The sequence below is a fragment of the Octodon degus genome, unplaced genomic scaffold, assembly GCF_000260255.1.
Source record: "Octodon degus isolate 3935 unplaced genomic scaffold, OctDeg1.0 scaffold00155, whole genome shotgun sequence".
Classification (NCBI taxonomy): Eukaryota; Metazoa; Chordata; class Mammalia; order Rodentia; family Octodontidae; genus Octodon; species Octodon degus.
Genome location: NW_004524731.1, coordinates 6,351,284 through 6,357,283, shown reverse-complemented (window position 1 = coordinate 6,357,283; position 6,000 = coordinate 6,351,284). Strand labels below are relative to the sequence as shown.

Genomic DNA, 6,000 nt, shown 5'->3' with positions numbered 1-6,000 from the left:
TAACCAAATCTTCCTAATGGACATAATGCAAAAATGCTCAGTAAGATTGGCAAACAGAATACAACAAATCATTAGGAAGATTTTTCACCATGACCAAGTGGGATTCATTCCAGAAGTTCAGGGATGGGTTCAATTTTTTTGTTGTTGTATTTTTTGTATTTTAGGGAAGGGTCTACAGGGTGTTCAGGGTCTCACTACTAGATTGGACTTGTAGTGATCCACCTGTTTACAGCCTCCCAAGAGCTGGGATTACAGACACATACCACCATGACCAGTCTCAATTGCCATCTCAGCACACCCTGGGGGTGGGGCTAGCATGGTAGGCCCAGGGATCGAACCCCCAGCCCCAGAGCCTGCTTGCAGGTGCTTTAATCTGCTGAGTTATTTGACTGGCCCTGGTTCAGCATATGTAAATCAATAAATGTAAATCACACCATATTAACAGAGAAAAGGATAAAAATCATATTATCTAGTGATATATGTGCACCTATGTTTATAGCAGCACAATTTGTGATAGCCAAGTCTTGGAAACAACCAAGATGCCAGTCACCTGAGGAATGGATGAAAACGATGTGGTATTTTTATACAATGGAGTATTACTCAGCTATAAAGAATGATAAACTTGAAGCCTTTATATTTAAGTGGATGCCACTTGAAGATATACTCATAAGTGAAATAAGCCTGATCCACATGTGTAAATATTGTATAGTCTTCCTAGTATAAGAACTCAAAGGAAGAAATAAAAGTAGAAAGGTATAGCACAATTAAAAGGAAAGAGAGAACTTGAGGATTAGACAATGATGAGTGGGCAAGGAGAAAAGCTAAGAAACATTGGGCCAGGGAGATGGCTCAGTGGAATAAGCACTTCCCTGGCAAGCACAAGGGCCTGAGTTCAATCTCTGGTTCCGGAAAAAAACAAACAAACAAACAAAAAACTAGGAAACATGACAGGGGCAAAGTCATATTTATACACACAAGGTGGGTAAGGCAATGATCCTGAGAAACATCAGCAGGTTTTTGAAACTAGAAGTTAATTGGTAGGATTCTCACCCTGACTAACTATATATGCTGATACCTGTGAACTAAGCAACTGCACTGAAGATAGCAATGTGTAATAGTAGGGCCATGCTTGGAATGCCTGTCATTCTGGTCTTCTAAATACATACTGCTTGTCATGACATGCCAATTATTGCCATGCTATCTCTCAAGTAAATGTTTGTTTTTAAAAAAAAGGGTAATAAATTTAAAAAGAGACAAGAAAAAAATGTCACAGGACTGTCCTGCTACAATGCTGTATATGGTTAGATTTCTAAATTTCTGTGCAAAAACATGTAATTGTTTATTCATATTTTTAAAATTTCTTTTATTTTTTTCCTTCATATTCTGTAGGAACTTAAAGTTTAACATATCAATACTTGATGGAAAATACCTGTTCCATGTTATGCCTAAGATGTTTGATATTCAGACAGATAGTGAGGTTAAATTCAACTGCATATTTTGTAGGGTAATAATAAGCTTCTCTTCTGGAAAAAAATCAAATTGTCATCTCAATAGATGAAGAAAAATCTTCAACAAAGTTCAGCACCCATTCATGATAAAAAAAAAAAAACCTCACAGAAAATTAAAATAAATAGACTTTAAATCAATCTGATAAAAGCCGTCTATGGCAAATCTATAGTGAACATTATACTCAATGGACAAAAACTGAAAGCTTTCTCTCTAAAATCAGGAACAAGACAAGGATGCCCACTGTCTACATTCTTGTTCAATATATTCCTAAAAACTTTAGCCAGAACAATTAGGCAAGAGAAAGAAAGAAAAGGAATAATGATAGAAAAGGAAGAAGTTAAATTATCTTTATTTGCAGATGACATGATTCTACATAGAAAACCCTAAAAACTATTAGGCTTAATAAGCAAATTTGATATCATAACTGTAAATAGTACTTGAATAACAAATTCACTGAGAAAGAAAATAGATAAATAACAGCTTTCACAACAGCATCCAAAAAAAATGGAATGCTTAGAAATCAATCTAATGGTGGATGTAACAGATCTCTACATTGAAAACTACAGTATTCTGATAAAGGAGATTGAAGGAGATATCAGAAAATGGACAGATATCTCCTGCTCTTAGATAGAAGAACAAATATAGTGAAAATTGCCGTACGTCCAAAACTGTTAAACAGATTTAATGCAAACCAATCAAAATACCAATAATATATCTCACAGAATTAGAGAAAATAATCCTAAAATTCATTTGCAAGCAGAAGAGACCTAGAATAACAAATGAAATTCTGGACATCAAATTCAAGGCCAAGGGGCTGGTGAGATGGCTCAGTGGTCTAAAGCACCTACTTAGAACAAGCTAAGCTGAGCAAAGCACAGGGACCACGGTTCAATCCCCCAGCACCACATGCCAGCCAGCCCCGCCCCCTGGTGGGCTGAGCTGGCCACCCCCCCACACTAAATAAATAAATAAACAAATAAAAATAAAAACAAAACAAAGTCAAGGCCAAGGGCATCAATATCCTTGACTTGAAATTATGCTATAAAGTTGCTGTGACAAAAACAGCATGGCACTGGAAAAAACCTAGACCTGAAGATAAACAGAACAAATTAGAAGATGCAGAAACAACTCCAGACCTTCTCAGCCATATTATCTTTCTGGGGTTTCTTTTTTTATACTGAGAATTGAACTCAGGACCTTGTGTTTGCCTGACAGGCACTTGTGCCACTAAGCTATATTCCCAGCCTAGCCATCTTATCTTTGACAAAGACAGACATTCAATGGAAGAAATATAGCCTCTTTAATAAATGGTGCTAGATTTCTACCTACATTTTCCTTCAGAATATTTAGTGTTTCTGTTTTAGTACTTAAATATTTGATATAGTTTGATTGTAGCTTTGTGCATGGTGATAGGCATGGGTCTAGTTTTATCCTTCAGCACATGGAATGCCAGTTTTTCCAGCACCATTTATTAAAAAGGCTCACCTTTCCAGTGAGCCTGTGTGGCCCCTTTATCAAAGATAAGGTAGCTGAGTGTGTTTGCAGTTGTATCTGCATCTTCTAATCTGTTTCACTGATCTTCAGGTCTGTCTCTATGCCAGTACAGAGTTCATGAACAAAAATCAATAGGGCCGGGGAGATGGCTCAATGGAATAAGCGCTTCCCTGGCAAGCGCAAGGGCCTGAGTTCAATCCCTGGTTCCGAAAAAAAAAAAAAAAATCAAACTGCCTGGGAAATACTTCAAAGAATTGACAACTGGAATCTCATCTTTTTGAAAAGTTTCTGCACTTCAAAGTAAACTTCTAAAAGAATAAAAAGAAAACCAACAAACTGGGAAAAAATTATAGCTGACTGTCCCTCAGACAAAGATCGTCTATCTAGAACATACAAAGAATTAAAAAACATCAGGACCCCCAAATTCAAAGACCCAACCCATAAAAGGGCATCTGAGATGAATATCCACTTCTCAGAGGAAGAAATACAAGTAACAAGTACATACTTGAAAAAATGTTGAATATCATTGGTCATTCAAGAAATGCAAACTAAAACAACACTGAGATTCCATCACACCCCAGAAAGAACATCAAGAGAAGGAGTCGTCGGCTAGAGCAGGCGACTGACTGAGCAGCGCTCCCGGGAAACGCGGCGGCGCTGCGGAGCTAGTGGGGGGCCTGGGCTGACAGATAAGTGGCACCAGGTCGGTGAGCAAGCTGACTGCGAGTGCGGGGCGCAGTCATGATCACCTCAGCCGCTGGAATTATTTCTCTTCTGGATGAAGAAGAACCACAGCTTAAGGAATTTGCACTACACAAATTGAATGCAGTTGTCAATGACTTCTGGGCAGAAATTTCTGAGTCTGTAGACAAAATAGAAGTTTTGTATGAAGATGAAGGTTTCCGGAGTGGGCAGTTTGCAGTCTTAGTGGCATCTAAAGTATTTTATCACCTGGGAGCTTTTGAGGAGTCTCTGAATTATGCTCTTGGAGCAGGTGATCTCTTCAATGTCAATGACAATTCTGAGTATGTGGAGACTATTATAGCAAAATGCATTGATCACTATACCAAGCAATGTGTGGAAAATGCAGATTTGCCTGAAGGAGAAAAAAAAACCAATTGACCAGAGATTGAAAGGCATTGTGAATAAAATGTTCCAACGATGTCTAGATGACCGCAAGTATAAGCAGGCTATCGGCATCGCTGTGGAGACAAGAAGACTAGATGTCTTTGAGAAGACCATACTAGACTGGAATGGTGTCCTGGGAATGCTAGCTTATAGCCTCAAGCTCTGCATGTCTTTAATGCAGAATAAACAGTTCTGGAATAAAGTACTGAGAGTCCTAGTTAAAATCTGCATGAACTTGGAGACACCTGATTTCATCAATGTTTGTCAGTGCTTAATATTCTTAGATGATACTCAAGCTGTGAGTGACATCTTAGAAAAACTGGTGAAGGAAGACAACCTCCTCATGGCCTATCAGATCTGCTTTGATTTGTATGAAAGTGCCAGCCAGCAGTTTCTGTCCTCCGTGATCCAGAATCTTGGAACTGTGGGCACCCCCATTGCCTCTGTGCCTGGCTCCACCAACACAGGCACTGTTCCAGGTTCTGAGAAAGACAGTGAGATGATGGAGACAGAAGACAAGACAGGCCGTACACTTGCTGGAAAGACACCAGATGCGAGTCCAGAGCCCAAGGACCAGACTTTGAAAATGATTAAAATTTTAAGCAGTGAAATGGCTATTGAGTTACATCTGCAATTTCTAATACGGAATAATAACACAGACCTCATGATTCTAAAAAACACAAAGGATGCAGTACGGAATTCAGTATGCCACATAGCAACTGTCATAGCAAACTCTTTCATGCACTGTGGGACTACCAGTGACCAGTTTCTTAGAGATAACTTGGAATGGTTGGCCAGAGCCACTAACTGGGCTAAATTTACTGCTACAGCCAGTTTGGGTGTAATTCATAAGGGTCACAAGAAGGAAGTATTGCAGTTAATGGCAACCTACCTTCCCAAAGACACGTCTCCAGGGTCAGCCTACCAGGAAGGCAGGGGGCTCTATGCACTAGGGCTCATCCATGCCAATCATGGTGGCGACATAATCGATTACCTGCTGAATCAGCTCAAGAATGCCAGCAACGATATCGTTTGACATGGAGGCAGCCTGGGCCTTGGTTTGGCTGCCATGGGAACTGCACGCCAGGATGTTTATGATTTGCTAAAAACCAACCTTTACCAGGATGATGCTGTGACAGGAGAAGCAGCTGGCCTGGCCCTAGGTTTGGTTATGTTGGGCTCTAAAAATGCCCAGGCTATCGAGGACATGGTTGGCTATGCCCAGGAAACCCAGCATGAGAAGATCCTGCGTGGTTTCGCTGTCGGCATTGCCTTAGTGATGTATGGGAGGATGGAAGAGGCTGATGCACTCATTGAGTCTTTCTGTCAGGATAAGAACCCAATTCTTCGAAGGTCTGGAATGTATACAGTGGTCATGGCTTATTGTGGCTCTGGTAACAACAAAGCTATTCGACGCCTGCTATGTGTTGCTGTCAGCGATGTTAATGATGATGTTAGGAGGGCAGCAATCGAATCACTTGGCTTCATTCTATTCAGGACCCCTGAGCAGTGTCCCAGTGTGGTCTCTCTGCTGTCTGAGAGTTATAACCCCCATGTGTGCTATGGAGCCGCAATGGCCCTGGGCATCTGCTGTGCTGGTACAGGAAACAAGGAAGCTATTAATTTGCTAGAACCAATGACAAATGGCCCTGTGAACTACGTGAGGCAAGGGGCTCTCATAGCCTCCACGCTCATCATGATCCAACAGACTGAGATCACATGTCCAGAGGTGAATCAGTTCTGACAGCTGTATTCCAAAGTTATCAATGATAAGCATGATGATGTCATGGCCAAGTTTGGTGCTATTCTGGCCCAGGGCATACTAGATGCAGGTGGCCATAATGTTACAATCTCCTTACAGTCCAGAAC

General features: G+C 40.6%; 1 pseudogene; it reads left to right on the top strand.

Moving 5' to 3' along the window:
• Window positions 1-3,731: 3,731 nt before the first annotated feature.
• Window positions 3,732-6,000, top strand: part of LOC101577512 — a 2,943-nt pseudogene continuing 674 nt past the window's right edge.